Source organism: Papio anubis, chromosome 10 (assembly GCF_008728515.1).
Source record: "Papio anubis isolate 15944 chromosome 10, Panubis1.0, whole genome shotgun sequence".
In the NCBI taxonomy this organism is placed as follows: Eukaryota; Metazoa; Chordata; class Mammalia; order Primates; family Cercopithecidae; genus Papio; species Papio anubis.
Window position 1 is genome coordinate 103,155,019 of NC_044985.1, and position 18,016 is coordinate 103,173,034.

Consider the following 18,016-nt stretch of genomic DNA (forward strand, 5'->3'; position numbering starts at 1 on the left):
GAGGAAGGAGGATTATCTGAGCCCGGGGAGTCAGGGCTGCAGTGAGCCATGATTGCACTACTGCATTCCAGCCTAGGCAACAGAGTGAGACCCTGTCTCAATCAATCAATCAATCAATCAATCAATCAAATAAGGTTGGGCACAGTGGCTCACACCTGTAATCCCAGTACTTTGAGAGGCTGAAGTAGGAGAATCACTTGAGCTCAGGAGTTAGAGACTAGCCTGGGTGACATAGCAAGACGTCATCTCTGCTAAAAATTAAAAAAATTCCAGCCTGGAAACATGGCGAAACCCTCTCTCTACAAAAAAATACAAAAATTAGCTGGGTGTGGTGGTGTGTGCCTGTAGTCCCAGCTACTTGGGAGGCTGAGGCAGGAGGATTCCTTGAGCCCGGGTGGTGGAGGTTGCAGTGAGCTGAGATCGTGCCATTGTACTCCAATGTGGGTGACAGCGTGAACTGCTCCCTCAAAAAAAAAAAAAAAAATTCACTGGGTCTGGCTGGGTCTGATGGGACAGTATGCCTGTAGTCTTAGCTACCCAGAATGCTGAGGCACGAAGATCACTTGAGTTCAGGAGATAGAGATTGCAGTGAGCTATGATCACACTACTGCACTCCAGCCTGGGCACCCTGTCAAAAATAAAAAAGCAAAAATTATAACATTGATAGAATTTTCAATGTATGTAAATGTAATTGATTCTAATAGACAACTACAGCATAAATGGGGAAGGTAAAGAGATCTGTATCCTGGTAAGATTTCTATATTACACTTAAAATGGTAAAATAGTGATTAAAAGTAGACTTGGAAAAATTAAGTATGTATACTGTAATCCCCAAAGCATCCACTGAAAAAATTAAACAAAGAAATATAGTAAAAAATTACAACAGATACAGTAAAATAGAATATTTAAAAGTGTTCCAATAATGTAAGGAAGGAATGGGGAGGAAAGGAACAACACAATGAAAAAAGAGGAAACAAGAAACAATAAAATGGTAGATGTAAATCCAAAGATACCAATAATTGTACATTGTCTAAACATATAGATTAAAAGACAGAAATGACCAGAATGACTTTAAAAAATAACCCAACAACATGTTATCTACAAGAAACACACTTTAAATATAACTATGTAGATAGGTTAAAAGTAAACAAATGAGAAAAAGTATGATGAATCAAATAAAAACTGGAGTGGCTATATTAATATTAGATTAATTGACTTCAGCACAAAGAAAAATACCAGGGTAAAGAGGAACATTACATAATGATAAAAGGGTCAGGTCATCAAGAAGACATAGAACTCTTGATGTGTATGTACCTAACACCAGAGCCTCAAAATACATGATGCAAAAATGAACAATCCTAAAAGGAGAAATAGACAAATCAGTAATAATAATAATAATGATTATTATTATTATTCGAGACAGAGTCTCTCTGTCACTCAAGCTGGAGTACGGTGGCATGATCTCGGCTCACTGCAACCTCTACCTCCAAGGTTCAAGTGATTTTCATGCCTCAGCCTCCTGAGTAGCTGGGATTACAGGTGACTGCCACCATGCCCAGCTAATTTTTCCATTTTCAGTAGAGACGGGTTTTCGCCACGTTGGCCAGGCTGGCCTTGAACTCTTGACCTCAGATGATCCACCTACCTCGGCCTCCCAAAGTGCTGGGATTACAGGCACGAGCCATCTCACCTGTCCCAAATCCATAATTATATTTGGAGACTTCAACATTTCTCTCTCAGTAGTCAAGAGAACTAGTAGACACAAAAGCAGTAGGCTTACAAGAACTTAATCACACCACAAACCAGTTGATTCTAACTGACATTTACAGAACACTCCACTCAACAACAGCAGAGTACACATTCTGGATTTCTTTCTTTCTTTTTTTTTTTTAATCCTGCATATGTTTCTTTGGGATTTCTCTTTTTTTTGAGACAGTAGAGTGGCGCAATCTCAGCTCACTGCAACCTCTGGCTCCCGGGTTCAAGAGATTCTCCTGCCCCAGTAGCTGGGATTACAGGTGACCGGCATAATGCCCGACTAATTTTTGTATTTTTAGTAGGACGGGTTTCGCCATGTTGGTCAGATTGGTTTCGAACTCCTGACCTCAGGTGATCCGCCCACCTCGGTCTCCCAAAGTGCTGGGATTACAGGCCTGAGGCACCGCACCTGGCCGGGAATTTTTACATTGAAGGCTTACATATGTTTTTGTAAAACTCTAAGCCATTAACGCTAAGTATTGTATCTCCCCATTTTGTCTCACCTCTCCTTTTCAGTCTTCAGTGAAGTGCGTGTTAAACATTATTGCTCTATCCTATACAGTTTGTTTGTTTGTTTGTTTGTTTGTTTTTGATACAGAGTCTTGCTCTGTGTCATCCAGGCTAGAGGGCAGTGGCACAGTCACAGCTCACAGCCTCAACCTCCTGGGCTCAAGTGATCCTCTCACTTCAGCCTCCTGAGTAGCTGGGATTACAGGCATGTGCCACCATACCTGGCTAATTTTTGTATTTTTTATAGAGGCAGGGTTTTGCCATGTTGCCCAGGCTGGTCTTGAACTCCTGGACTACAGTGACCCATCTACCTCGGCCTCCCAAAGTGCTGGGATTTCAGGCCTGAGCCACTGCTCCCAGTTCCTGTATAGTTCTTACCCTCACTTTTGTATTTTCAACAGCCTTTATTCAGTATTTTCTTCTTATTTGTACTCCAGTTTATGAATGAATTATCTATTCCACTGTTTTAATCTGTTATTAATCCTATCCCATGAATTTTTTAACTGGGGTAATATAAGTTTTTTTTTTTTTTTTTGAGACAGAGTCTCACTGTGTCACCCAGCCTGGAGTGCAGTAGCGCGATCTCGGCTCACTGCAAGCTCCACCTCCTGAGTTCATGCCATTCTCCTGCCTCAGCCTCCCCCGAGTAGCTGGGACTACCGGCGCCTGCCACAATGCCTGGCTAATTTTTTATATTTTTAGTGGAGACGAGGTTTCACCGTGTTAGCCAGGCTGGTCTCGATCTCCTGACCTCATGATCCGCCCACCTGGGCCTCTCAAAGTGCTGGGATTACAGGCGTAAGCCACTGCGCCCGGCCAGAAGATTACTTTTAAGACACAAGTTACAGTTATGCCAATAGCAATAATGGCACCCAAAAGATACTATACTGAATGGACAACCTAGAATTCTTTTTCTTTCTTTTCTTTTTTTTTTTTTTTTTTTTTGAGTTGGAGTTTCACTCTTGTCGTCCAGGCTGGAGCGCAATGGTGCGTTCTCAGCTCACCACAACCTTTGCCTCTTGGGTTCAAACCATTCTTCTGCCTCAGCCTCCCAAGTAGCTGGGATTACAGGCGTCTGCCACCATGCCCAGCTAATTTTTTTGTATTTTTAGTAGAGACAGGGTTTCACCATGTTGGCCAGGCTGGTCTTGAACTCCTGACCTCAGGTGATCTGCCTGCCTCGGCCTCCCAAAGTGCTGGGATTACAGCCGTGAGCCACCGTGCCAGGACTAGAATTTTTAAATTCTAGAATTTTTCTTTGGTTCTTTTCCAAATTTGTTTTGAAATTTCTGATGGTTTTCAGTTCTGACAATATTTTCAAATTTGTCCTTTATTGCCATGAGCAGAGTAAGCCGTGATTTTTCATCTGTATCTGGCAACACTGTGGTACTATTTTTGTTTTCTATTATTTTTACTGCTTCTCACTCAAATTGTCTCATTTCCTCGTGTGACTGTTTATCTTTGATTGTGTGCTGGACACACCGTTTGACCAAAAACATAGCAAAGCAAAAAAAAAAAAAAAAAAAAAAAAAAAGCAGAAATAATTTGAGACCTACCTGCACTAGCAATCTAAAATCACCTTAATCTAATTTTAGGATTCCTCGGATGAGTTGAAGCTTGACTGCTTTATGAACAAGAGCTAGTGTACCTCTGTTTCGCCCTTCTCGGGTGTAACTCTGCAGTCCTAAGGGAAAATGAAGGAGCTTTTTGTTCTTGTTGTTTTTTGTTTGTTTTAAACCGGAGACCTTACTCTTCACAGGCTGTGAATTTCCACATTTGATTCTCTAGTCCCACAAGGCTGGCTCAGCCTCTCAGCTGCTTTTACCCAGTTAGCAAGCTTTCTTATCCCTCTGGATTCTGTCCCCTGCTGGATGCTGTCTGGCCCCATTATTTTCTCATTATCTTGATAGTTCCTTGGTGCATTAAGAAGGTACGCTTTAGATCTCATCCAAAATTTTTAGTTGTATATTAGACACGGCTCGTGCTCCACCTCACATCCTCCCAGCCCACCTCTTTACTCTAACCATTGTTGTGGAAGCCAGATGGGAGCAGATGCAGCCTGAGAGCAACTTGTCTCGGCTGTGCAGTCAATGCCTAGCTTTCTGCCCTAACACTTATCTGTCCCTGCAGTGCGGGGTGCCTGCAAGAATCTACTCAGACATCCTAATGCATGAACAAACCTCCTCTATATACAGATTTCCTTGACTTGGGCTATTCTTGACTAATCAGGGACTGAAGCTGGTCAATAAGCACTGCCTTCCCCTCAGTCTTAGGCAAACAAATCACAGGCATATTCTCCTTGGCTCCTCAAGAGTCCCTGGTGAGCTTGAACCCTAATTGTCCACAGTGGTAAGTAGTTCAATTACACACTCTTAAATTGATTTTCCCTACTTTCCAGTTTTAATTTCTCACTTCCCCGACCAACGCCTGTTCTTTAGGATCATAGCCAAAAATAAGCTACCTGCATTTAAGCCCAATTCCTGAATTCTTAGGGGAAGTTGGGGGCTAAACACAAACTAAGACAAGGTGTCTTCAGCAAGATTGTTATAAATGATCAAGTCTACCATTGCCAGGAGCAGAAATCATGTTTTCTGTTGTTCTTCTGTTTTTAATATTGGAGCTATTCCAGGATGTTTGTATGTGTATGGGAGCTGTCTAGAAATGAGGAGAAAATGATAGAGAAAAGAGAGGAGAGAATTTCTTCCTTCTTTTTTTTTTTTTTTTGTTTGAGACGGAGTCTTGCTCTGTCACCCAGGCTGGAGTGCAGTGGCGCGATCTCGGCTCACTGCAACCTCCGCCTCCCAGGTTCAAGCAATTCTCCTGCCTCAGCCTCCCGAGTAGCTGGGATTACAGGTGCCCGCCACCATGCCCGGCTAATTTTTGTATGTTTAGTAGAGACGGGGTTTCACTGTGTTGGTCAGGCTGGTCTCAAACTCCTGACTTCCGGTGATCTACCTGCCTTGGCCTCCTAAAGTGCTGGGATTACAGGCGTGAGCCACTGCACCTGGCCAAAAGACGAATTTCTAGAGTGATGATCCCGAATAGGCCTCTGGCTTGCCCCTCTCTCCCTCCCCCTGCCCCCTTCCCTCCCCTCCCCTTCCTTTCTCCTTTCTCCCTTCCCTTCCCTCCCTCCCTCCCTCCCTCTCTCTCTCTCTCTTTCTTTTTCTTTCTTCCTTCCTTCCTTCCTTTCTTTCTTTCTTTCTTTCTTTCTTTCTTTCTTTCTTTCTTTCTCTTTCTTTCTTCTTTCTTAACTTTCTTTCTTTCTTTCTCTTTCTTTCTTTCTTTCTTTCTTTCTTTCTTTCTTTCTTTCTTTCTTTCTTTCTTTCTTTCTCTTTCTTTTTCTTTCTTTCTTTCCTCTTTCTCATTCTTTCTTTCTTTCCTTCCTTCTTTCTTCTTTTTTCCCCTAGAGATAGGGTCCTGCTCTGTCACCCAGGCTGGAGTACAGTAGCATGATCATAGCTCACTATAATCTCGAACTCCTGACCTTGAGGGATTCTCCCACTTCAGTCTCCCAAGTAGCTGGGACTACAGGCAGGGGCTATCACACCTGGCTATTTAGAAATTCTTTTGTATATATGGGGATCTTACTATATTGTCTAGGCTGGTCTTGAATGCCTGGCCTCAGGCAATCCTTCTACTTTGGCTTCCTGAGTCACTGGGATTACTGGCGTGAGCCACCGTGCCAGCCTCTGGCTTTAATTCTTAGGAGTAAAGCAAATTTCTCTCTCAAATCCTTCCTTCTCCAGTCACCCCTTTTTCTTTTCTTTTCTTTTTTTTTTTTTTTTTTTGAGACGGAGTCTCGCTCTGTCGCCGGGGCTGGAGTGCAGTGGCTGGATCTCAGCTCACTGCAAGCTCCGCCTCCTGGGTTTACACCATTCTCCTGACTCAGCCTCCCGAGTAGGCACCCGCCACCTCGCCTGGCTAGATTTTTGTATTTTTTGGTAGAGACGGGGTTTCACCGTGTTAGCCAGGATGGTCTCGATCTCCTGACCTCGTGATCCACCCATCTGGGCCTCCCAAAGTGCTAGGATTACAGGCTTGAGCCACCGCGCCTGGCCCCAGTCACCCCTTTTTCTTAAGTAGCATGATTATTTTCCCAGGCAATAATTCTCTAAATTTAGGTGGCTTCTCTCTTTATCACTTCACTGAAACCCACATAGTTGCCAAGGCCTCTCAACTCACTCTTCAGCACAACTCTCAAAGGTGTCTCCTTTCCATTTGCTCCATCTCTGCCCAATTTCAGGCCCTTAGAGCACATGTACGTCATCGTATCACTGTTCTAATTGACTATCTCCTTCTCATATATTTCCCCCCTCTCTCACCTCCTGCATTCATCCTTCAAATATGTTGTTTCTTTGACTACAAAATATCAGTGTTCCCCATGGCCTCTTAAAAATAAGACCTATCTACTAAAAAATACAAAAAACTAGCCGGGCGTGGTGGCGGGCGCCTGTAGTCCCAGCTACTTGGGAGGCTGAGGCAGGAGAATGGCGTAAACCCGGGAGGCGGAGCTTGCAGTGAGCTGAGATCCGGCCACTGCACTCCACCCTGGGCGACAGAGCAAGACTCCGTCTCAAAAAAAAAAGAAAAAAAAAAAGAGACCTAAATTATAAAGCCTGGCCTTCCGTCATCAAGCCTAAACCTACTTTTCCAGACTTACCTCCAACTGTTCCAGAATTACTCGTTCACCCACTAATCTTCCTGCTTTCCAACTTCTTCATCTTCTGTGCTATTGTCCATACTTTATCACCTCCTACTGAAATCCACCCCAGAGCTCCAGGGCCAGCTCAAAAAGTTTCTTCCTTGTTGGGGCCTTTCCATATCACCCAGCTGCATGTACAATCAAGGGTCACAGACTGTCAGAGTGGAGAGGTCCATTTTTAAGGACAGAATTCAACACCAATTTCATGGATGGAGCAGTACAGTCTTCCAGCCATAGCTCTTTTTCTCCACTATATTTATTTAACTCTACTCAATAAATATGTGTTGAGTACCTGTGCTGTACCTAGGTACTATGCTGGGTACTTATGACACAGAGATGAGTCAGTCATATACAGTGACCCCAAGGAAAAGCAAGGTATACCTACTTACAAGGTATAAAGTCAAACACTGAGTTTGCATGGAGAAGAGGGTGATGAAAAAATTGGAAGGTCAGAGAAGGCACAGTAGAGAAGGGGATATTAAGCTCATATTTTTAGGATAAGATGGATGAGGTGTGTTGGTGGGTACTTAGAGGTAGAGAGTACTGTGGGTATAAGGACTGAGCTGTGTAAACTAGCAAGGCCCAATTTGAGAAACACAAGGAGGGGCTGAATTGCTGAAGCACCCACACAGGCAGAAAGGAGAATGCCTTTAAATGAGACAAGAGAGGCTGGCAGAAGACTGAGGGCCATATGGACCATATAAGAAACCTGGACTTTTTCCTGTGGGTTATAGGGTCATTAAATAGCTCCAAGCTCATGGAAGCAAGGACTTTGTCTTGTTCACCACTGTATCCCTAGTGCCTAGGACTGAGCCCAAAACATAATAGATCATCTTAGTTTGGATTCACCCAAAAGGAAACTTGAAACGAAAATTGGGTGCAGGTGGTCTAGGTGGCAGGTCATCCCTGAAAGCACAAGTGAAGGAAGAGGAAAGTGAGAGAAGGAAAGAGAAAAGCCAATAAACAGAATGTTGGTGAGCAGGTTGTTGCTGTGGGCAATTGGAAATCGACCCTGCTGGGGACTCCTGAGGATCCCTGTGGAAGTTGTCTCAAATTTATCTCACCAAGGGGAGGATACATTGGAATATTTACCCACTAACTCAGCCTTTTTCTTTTCTTTTCTTTTCTTTTTTTTTTTTTGAGACAGAGTCTTGCTTTGTTGCCCAGGCTGGAGTGCAGTGGTACAATCTTGGCTCACTGCATCCTCTGCCTCCCGGTTTCAAGGGATTCTCGTGCCTCAGCCTCCCAAGTAGCTGGGATTACAGGCTCCCGGCACCACGCCCAGATTATTTTTATATTTTTAGAGATGTTGGCCTGGCTGGTCTTCAACTCCTGACCTCAGGTGATCCACCTGCCTCGGCCTCCCAAAGTGCTGGGATTACAGGCGTGAGCCACCATGCCCAACTAACTCAGCTTTTAACGTGTTGATGATTGCCCCTGAGGGTGTTAAGTCCCAGGCACTTCAGGGCTCTCTGGTGCACAGGTATGCAAGTTCTCCTGGCATTCCAGAAAACCGACAAGACAAGAATCAGAGTGTTTCCAAGGTTCGAGGTGGGAAGCTGTCAGCACATCGACGTTGTCCACTTGCTGCTGCAGGTAACCTCAGAGATGGGCCATTGGATATGAGGCAGGGCACCTGCCTGGTCTGCTGCACAGGTGTTCAATATCTATTGCACAAGTACGTTGTATGTATGTCTTAGCCCATGCTTCCTGCCTAGCCTTCAATTGCCTTGAGGCAGGAAGCATGTATCGCAGAGGCCAGGCACAGTGAAGCACAAATCTTTACAAATGTGGGTTGAATAAAAGAAAGTAAAATGTTTGATGGGGAAAAGTAAAGTGTGTGGCAAGGGTCAATCTAGCTAATAAAAATAGGTATAAATAAATATGACTAGTTGAGCATTATATTTATCGATGTCCTTACAAGCAAAGCGACAGGGGAGAGGACATATATTGGTGGCATCATTGAGCCTATATACCAAAGGACTCTCTTGTAATTTCTCTGCATTCCATGGTGGAGGGGCTTGATATTTTCCCCTGTGCTCCCACTTATGAGGATTGAATGAGCTGACTACCCAAAGAACACTGAAAATTAACAAAACAAAACAAAGTAAATGAGCTGAGTGTGCAGGTGCTTTGAGAAACATAAAACTCTCGAGGCATAGGACCCGCTGGAGCTTGGTTGGGTTGAACATTGGTGGCTGGACTCCCCTTTCCCAGGGGAAAATTGACCATAGGTACCAAAAGTGAAATGTGCATAGCATTTGGCTGTGGAATTGTTTGTGGATTCTTGGGGTGGGGCTTGTATGACTGCTGTGTAGGGAACCCTAATGCTGAAAGGGTACCTTGGACCTCTGAAGGCAGAGCAGGGTCCCAGAACGGCTTGACCAGGAGTTTGGAGGGGGAGATTTCCTTCTGTCAGGGGAAGGAAGACCAGTAAGACGCATCTCAAGGCTGTGTGGGGATGGCTGCCTTGCCACCCTGCCTTTCACCTGCTTTAGAAATGACCCATGGAAGGAAAAAGGCATCTGAAATGAGGCCTTCAGACAACCAGGGGCTGGCTCTCTGCGCCCACTCCCCAGGCTTCCCTGCATTTGGCTCCCACCTCTCCCAGCTCTCACCTGGAAGGCTCTGGCTTGGTCCCCCAGCCCACCCATCCTGTCTTCAGACAAGTCTGCTGAGTTTTTTTGAAAATTGACTTTCATAATCCAGATTTGGTTCAGCCTGAAATTGTCCTTCCCGAGAGCATCAGGTAAAGTGTGAGGAATGGGAAGCTTCCCATGTGGCCTTAATCAGCTACGAGGTTGTGACTCAGAGTAGGGAATGGCTTAAAGACATCCTAAAATGGGAAGAAACAACGGATTTTCAGTTAATGCACCCAGGCAGTGGTTGCCACTCCCCCCGCTCCCCTCCCCCACCAAGTGCAGAACCAATCTCAATAACAGTCTCAAGACCCTTCCCTTGTTCCTCATCTCTAATCCCATCTTCTTCCTGGGATTTTCCATGAGACACATTAGGGATTTCTCAGGTTCCCTGAGCCTGAGGCATAGCAGCTCCTTGTTTGCATACTTGACAGAACCATGGCAACCAGTCCCCATCATGGGGTCAGTCACAGGACTAATGATGTGGCTCAGCAGCCAATCCAAGCAAAGGAGCCCAGCTGCCATGGTGATGGGGGGCGGGGACCACCAGTTTCCTTGAAGGGCTGAGGGGCTGAAGCACCTCTGAGGTACAAGTTGCCCTAATGGAACCCATCTAGAAGTTTTCCAGATCCACTGCCACGATCTTAGTTCCAGGTACCTAGGATCCCACCTGGACAACCTGGTTGTACCGAACAGGTCTAGCTGTTTCCACTCTTGTCCATTTCAAAATCCATTTTCCAACAGCATCAGTGTGTCTTTATAAAATGCTTATCATATTGTCCTACTCTCTTCCTTTAAAATCCTCCAATGCCTTCCCACTACACTTTGAATAACACCCAACCCCCTGTCTATGGACTACAAGCCCCAAGTAGTCCTGGGACTATTTTCCAAGCTCATCTGCTGTCACAGGCCTGTGTCTGTTCCCCCAACAAGCCCCGGAATCTCATCTAACAGCAGATGTATCTGAAAGTCTCTTTGCCTTGGGGACTTTTCCTCCAGATCTCCCCCTGGCTGCCTCCTTGTCATTTAGGTCTAAGTTTAAATGTGACCTCCTGAGGCCCTTCTTAGCCTAAGGTGTGTGAAACAACCCAACCTCTATGGGGGTCGCTGAGAGGAAGGGTAGGGGCTGTGCAGGGGGAAGGTGTGGAGTCAGGATATGGGGGCTAGTCCTGGCTCCACACTTGCCCAGCCTGAACCTGATCTTCTCATCTGTAAAGACGGCTGGAAGCACAAGATAGGTAGTTTTCCGTTTGAGCTCCAAAGGGCTCAGAGGTCTCAAGGAAATGTCTGAGAGCCTTGCCCAGGTGACTTAGTCAACACCACAGAGATGAACAAGGGGGTTGAGGGGCTGATGTGAGGGGCTCTGGGCCCTCCTCTCTCACTCAGGGAGAGAAGTGCCCCCCACATGCGTACATACACATGCACATATATGTGTATACAGTGTATGTATATGTAAGAATGGGTGAGGTTGGGATTGGGGTCATGGCACACTTGGAATTCTCAGAAAAACAGAGAGCCCATATGTTTTTGTTGGTGGGGGGGTTGTGTTTTCTGTTTTTTGAGACAGGTTCTCACTTTGTCACCCAGGCTGGGGTACAGTGGTGCAATCACAGCTCACTATAAACTTGAACTCAAGTTCAAGGTAATCTTGCCTCAGCCTCTTGCGTAGCTATGAATACAGGCATGTGCCACCACACTTAAATTTTTGTAGAGACGGGGATCTTGTTATATTACCCAGGCTGGTCTCGAACTCCCGGCCCTAAGTGATCCTCCCAATGTGCTGGGATTACAGGCATATAAACCACCACGACCAGCCCACAGAGAGCCTATATGTTTTTAAAAAACATTGAAAAACCTCTGAAGCAGATTTCTGTAGACCCTTCAATTTCTGTGCCCATGATTGATGGTATAGGACCAAGCCCTAGGAAGCCCCAGTCCCTGCTTCCTGAGTTGCAGCAATCTATGAAAAGGAGACTCTGAGAGACAGAGAAAGTGGGGCGCCCTCCAGTGGGGAAATGAAGAATTTTCCTTCCATCAAGAACTGCTGACTGGCCTTTATCATATTGCCTTTAATCCTCACAGCAGCCAGGGAGGGTGGCCGTTATGACCACTCCACTGATGTGGAAGGAGGGCTTGTAGAGCTTCAGTAAGGTCATGACTGGGAAGCAGCAGTGCCAGGACTGGCCTGGGTCTGTCTGTGTGGAAAGCTGTGTTCCTTCCCATCCATCAGGCCCATGCTTCCAGAAGATTCTCCATGAGGCTCTGCCTTAGTGAAGCCCTGTCAGTCCTCATGCTGCCAATGTCGATCCCCTCCATCACTCTGCCTCCCTCTTGAAATAGGCCTTGCTGGGCTCAGGCTTCCTGAACAACGCCAGGCCCTTACCTGCAGCGGGGCCTTGGTGTGGCTGGTCACCTCTTGGTTCAGGACCTCTGAAACCCTTCAGAGTTAAAGCATTGCTCCCTGCTCACTCTGGTCATGGGGCTCCGATGGGAGGGAAGCCAGGAGCCAAGAGTGAGGAGAAAATGGTGAACAGGCCCAGAGGAAAAGAGAAGGGGCCCAAGTGAAGGATTTCAAAATCTCTGAGGGAACCTCACCTTAGGAAAAAAGAGTCTCCTTGTGCTTGCCCCTAGAAAACAAAGATTAAGCAGGGATAACAAATGGGAACTGTACTTTCCAGCCCCTTCCCCGTGCAGACATCACTAATGGATTGTGGATTCCTTCTGGTGGAAATCAGATGGGAGCTCTTATTGTTCCATTCCCTGAGCTCCTGATGGCTCCTGCTTGCAGCCCTGATACTCATGCCCTTCCCAGCTCCTCTGTCTACCGGCAGGTGCAGCGCGGACCAACCATAGGCCCAACACATCTCAGACAGGCCTCTGGGGCATGTCCTCTGTCTGCTGGGTCCTCACACCTTGAGTGATGTCATCCTTCCAGAACAGTCCTGCAGAGTGAAAGGATGGGGTGAGTTGACACTTGGGGCACTCTGATTGGCCCATCCCAGAAACAAAAGTGTGATTAGAATTTTTCCTTTCTCCAAAATGCACAGGTACCACAATGTAGAGGGCCAGTGGAGGGGGGTCTGGAGGCTGACTGGGGTACAGGAGTTTGCCTTCTGCCCACCGCCGTGGCTTAAACCCTTGCTCTTGCTAGCTCTGTGGCCATGAGAAACAAACTTGCTGAGCTTATTTCTCGCTCATGAAGTGATGAACTTCATAGGACTGAGAGAATGAAAGGAGATAGTGCACACACATTTCCTAGCTTATTGTTTGGCAAGCAATAAGTGATCAAATAGGAACTGTATTTTATTTTCACTTTTAATTTTTTTTTTTTTTTTTTTTTTTTTTTAGCTACACCTGTTAGAAAGGGACAAATAGGAATTTTTAAATGATGCTGCTGTGAGAATCAAATAAGGTTAAAGATACAAAGTGTGCTTCCAGGCCAGGCATGGTGGCTTATGCCTGTAATCCCAGCACTTTGGGAGGCTGAGGTGAGCAGATTGCTTGAGGTCAGGAGATCGAGACCAGCCTGGCCAACATGATGAAACCCCGTCTCTACTAAAAATACAAAAGTTATCCCGGCGTGATGGTGCATGCCTGTAGTCGTAGCTGCTTGGGAGACTGAGGTATGAGAATCGCTTGAACCCGGGAGGCGGAAGTTGCAGTGAGCCAAGATTGTGCCACTATGTTCCAGCCTGGGTGACAGAGTGAGACCCTGTCTCAAAAAAAAAAAAAAAAAAAAAAAAAATCTAGAACCTTAGGACATTACACATTATACACTATGATTATTAGTAGTAATCTGAACTCAAAGCGGATCTCCCTTCTGAAGCCTGAAGTCACACACTCTGCTTTCAGAAAGCATCAGATACTTTTCCCCAGGAAAAATATCCTTCCACCCTCCACTCTGGCCTTTCATGTCTTCCACTTGTCATAGTCTCTGAACTGCCCACCTCCTTAATTCAGAGTCTGAAGTATGTGTGTGGGGGTGGGAGCGGGGGCTGGTTCTGGCTGAGGACTGCAAGATTCCTAGCTCTGGAGCCATCAGACAGTACCAGGGGTGGTGAGCCAGGCCCAGGGAGATGGATGCTGGCCTCTTCTGGGGACTTCCAGTGGCCTCTGCTGTGTTCCTCTAGAGTCCATGTGGGAACGAGTCCCTGGCTTAGGTTGCACCATGACTCTGTCTTGCCCATCTCTAGCACAGACTGGTCAGGTAAGGCCCCAGAGATGGTATGATGCGAAAGTTTCAGGCAGGGAAGTTAAGGGAGGAGGTTTTAATGTCAAGCTGGAGATTCCCTCTATCCATATGTACCCCTGTATTTGACCAAACCCAGTCCCTCTCCTTCAGCCCTCCCAGGTCTCACCTTGAGGCACCGGCTGCCAGAGTACACCTTGCTAATATCGGAAGGCCACGTGGATGCTGTCTTGGAGGGGCGTGGCCTGCAGTACTCCCACCTGGGTCTGCCCCTCTAAGGGAACAAGAATGAAATGAGTAGGTAACTGGGCCAAAAGCCTTCAAAAGGCAGCATCCTCTCCATTGTCACTCCCATATCCCCACGTCTCCATTCCTCTGCCGGTCCCCACTTCCCAGCTATCTATCCTGTCTCCCTCCCTGGCCACCCTCTTCATATTCTGGGTCTACACACTCTTTGTACAGACTTCCAGGTAAGAACAGAGTCTTCAGGCAAAGAGGCAGCCTGTGGAGGGAGAGTTGAACAGAGTCTCAGATGGCTACAAAAACTGAATGCACAGACAGGTGGGCAGGCTAGATAATGGGGGAAGTTCAGCTGCTTCCTGGGAGGAGTTCTGGAACCCTTGGAAGACTACAGTATGGAACCTAGCTTCAGACAGTTAGGGCTGGCGAGTCCAGATCCTTTTCCTGGAAGCCACGGTATACCCAACTCACTATGGGGGCATGACCTTTCTATGATACAGACCCTCCTCCTGGATACAGATCATCTCCATCCAGGTAGATGGGGTCAGGTGGAAGAGAAGTCAGGTTTTCCCATCCTAATTTTTCTTATCCTCCAGTTCACAAGCAGATCCTAACAATGATGCCAAAAAAGGCGAGGGCCCCACTAAAAAGACAAATAACCCAATTTAAAATCTGAACAGACATTCTCAAAAAGGATAAACAACTGGCCAATAAGCACATGAAAAGATGCTGAACTCCATGAGCCATCAGGGAAAGGCAGATCAAAACCACAATGAGGCTGGGCGTGGTGACTTATGCCTTTAATCCTAGCACTTTGGGAGGCCGAGGCAGGTGGGTCACTTGAGGTCAGGAGTTTGAGACCAGCCTGGCCAACATGGTGAAATGCCATCTCTACTAAAAACACAAAAATTAGCCAGGCATAGTGTTGTGTGCCTGTAATCCCAGCTACTCAGGAGGCTGAGGCAGGAGAATCACTAGAACCCAGGAAGTGGGTGAGATCACTAGAACCCAGGAGTGAGCCGAGATCGCGCCACGCAGCCAGCCATTCCATCTCCATCTCCGCTTTCTTCTAATAAGTTTCTTCCAATCCATTCTTTCACTTTGTGTAAGATATTAGAATATTTCCACCCCTTCCTTCCTTCCTTCCACTTCCCTTCCTTTTCTTCCTTCCTTCCCCTTCCCTTCCTTCCCTTCCTTCTTTCTTTCCCTCCCTCTTCCTCCCTCCCTCTTCCCCCCTCCCTCCCTCCCTCCCTCCCTCCCTCCCTCCCTTCCTTCCTTCCTTCCTTCCTTCCTTCCTTCCTTCCTTCCTTCCTTCCTTCCTTCCTTCCTTCCTTCCTTTCTTCCTTTCTGACGGAGTTTCACTCTTGTTGCCCAGACTGGAGAGTCATGCCGCGATCTCAGCTCACTGCAACCTCTACCTCCTGGGTTCAAGCGATTCTCCTACCTCAGCCTCCCAAGTAGCTGGGATTACAGGCATGCACCACCATACTCGGCTAATTTTTTTTTCTTTTTTTTTCTTTTTTTTTTTAGCAGAGACACGGTTTCTCCATCTTGGCCAGGCTGGTCTTGAACTCCTGACCTCAGGTGATCCCCCTGCCTTGGCCTCCCAAAGTGCTGGGATTACAGGCATGAGCTACCGTGCTGGGCCAGAAATTGGAATGTTTCTACACTGCTGCTGGGAATGTAAAGTGGTCCAGATGCTGTGGAAATAGTCTGGCAGTTTCTCAAAATGTTAAACAGGCTGGGCACAGTGGCTCATGCTTGTAGCCCCAGCCCCAACACTTTGGGAGGCTGAGGCGGGTGGATCATCTGAGGTCAGGAGTTCGAGACCAGCCTGGCCAACATGGTGAAGCTGTGTCTCTACTAAAAATACGAAAATTAGCTGGGCGTGGTGGTGCACACCTCTAGTCCTAGCTACTCGGGAGGCTGAGGCAGGAGAATCACTTGAATCTGAGAGGCGGTGGTTGCAGTGAGCTGAGATCGCACGATTGCACTCCAGCCTGAGCAACAGAGCCAGACTCCATCTCAAGAAAAAAAAAAAGTTAAATAATAGAGTGACCATATGACCCAGCAATTTCACTTCTAGATATATGCTTAAGAGAAATGAAAACAGATATCCACACAGAAACCTGTACATGAATTTCATAGCTATATTATTCATAATAGCTACAAAGTGGAAACAACTCATATGTTCATCAATTGATGAATGGAGAAATAAGATACAATGGGAATACTCTTCATCAATTACAGGAAAAGAAGTGCTGATACACGCTACAACATGAAAGAGCCCTGGAAATATTATGCTAAATGCAAGAAGCTAGTCACAAAAGGCCACATGTTGTATGACTCCATTTATAAGAAATGTGCAAAACAGGGAAACCCATAGAGGAAGTACATTGGTGGTTGCCTAGGGCTGAAGAGGGTGGTTGGAGGAGGGAATGGGAAGTGGCTGCTAATGGTCACAGTTTTCTTTTAGGGGTAATGAAAATGTTACAAAATCGATTGTGGTGATGGTCGTGCAACTCTGTGAATATACTAAAAGCCATTTTAAATGGGTGAATTATATGTCAATAACGTTGTTATTTAAAAATCACTAATAACTGGCCGGCCGCAGTGGCTCATGCCTGTAATCCCAGCACTTTGGGAGGCCGAGGGGGGCAGATCACCAAAGGTTGGGAGTTTGAGACAAGCCTGACCAACATGGAGAAACCCCGTCTCTTACTAAAAATACAAAATTAGCCGGGTATGGTGGTGCATGCCTGTAATCCTAGCTAGTCGGGAAGCTGAGGCAGGAGAATCGCTTGAACCCAGGAAGTGGAGGTTGCAGTGAGCCGAGATGGCGCCATTGTGCTCCAGCCTGGGTAACAAGACCGAAACTCTGTCTCAAACAAACAGACAAACAACAACAACAAAAAAACACTAATAACTTTAACGAAATGGAAGCACAGCTTTCCCCAAACTTTAGTTATTTGAGGACCACCAACATGATTTTTGACTTATCTTTGTACCATTGTGCTATTACTGGCTTACTCTTCAAGTTGATGATTCATGCTTTTAATTTAAGTGAAATTATTTTAAATTTATTTATTTATTTAGAGACAGGGTCTTACTCTGTCACCCAGGCTGGAGTGTAGTGGTGCAATCTCGGCTCACTGCAACCTCCGCTTCCCGGGTTCAAGCAATTCTCGTTCCTCAGTCTCTCGAGCAACTGGGATTACAGGTATGCACCACTAAGCCCAACTAATTTTTGTATTTTTAGTAGAGGTGGGATTTCACCGTGTTGGCCAGGCTGGTCTCGAACTCCTGACCTCAAGTGATCCACCCGCCTTGGTCTCCCAAACTGCTGGGATTACAGCTGTGAGCCACCGTGCCCAACCAAGTGAAATTGTTTTAAAGGGCAACTTTGCTACTGTAAATGGAAAAACCGGTGTTTCTTGGCATAAGTAGAAGCTAATTATAAAAATAAACTCCAGAGAAAGAGAGAGAAGATAAAAACATATAGAGAGAGGCCCCAGCTCCCTACACGTGGGGAGGGACTTCAGGACTGAGGCAGCAGTCCCAGGACTGACAAGTAAAGGGCGACTTTGGGCGCCGCCCCTGCTGTCATCAGCGCTGACACCCTGGGCCGATGCAGCAGCCGGGTTTGGTTTGGGAGGTGGCTCCCAAAGGCGAGGGCGGAGCGGGGGAAGTGAGAGCACCCAGGCATCCTCACAGGCGTGACCCTCTGCCCACCAGGCACCCTGCCCACACACCGCGCCGCAGGAAGCCGCGGGAAGCCCTCCGCGTTGGTGGCCAAGCTCGAGCACCAGGTGGAGGAACCCGTGGCCATCGGGTGTGGGGTGTGGGGGGTAGGGGGTGCGGAGAAGCCTAGGATTCCTTCCAATCCTCTGCTGCGTCCTCCCCCAGACGCCTCCCTAGGTAGAGGGGAGGCCCCGGCCCGGGAGTGGGCTCTTCCGTCGGTGGAGACTGGATGTCCGC

General features: G+C 46.7%; 1 long non-coding RNA gene across 2 annotated transcripts; it reads right to left on the reverse strand.

Moving 5' to 3' along the window:
* Window positions 1-8,857: 8,857 nt before the first annotated feature.
* On the reverse strand, window positions 8,858-12,909 carry LOC103876545. 2 transcript variants are annotated; one of them, XR_635813.3, is made up of 3 exons: window positions 9,589-12,909; window positions 9,313-9,382; window positions 8,858-9,052 (listed from the first exon to the last, which is right to left on the reverse strand). It is a non-coding gene; the product is annotated as an uncharacterized LOC103876545 (long non-coding RNA). The 2 variants fall into 2 exon arrangements; XR_635812.3 differs by lacking the exon at window positions 9,589-12,909 and having other exon boundaries at window positions 9,313-9,581.
* Window positions 12,910-18,016: the final 5,107 nt, after the last annotated feature.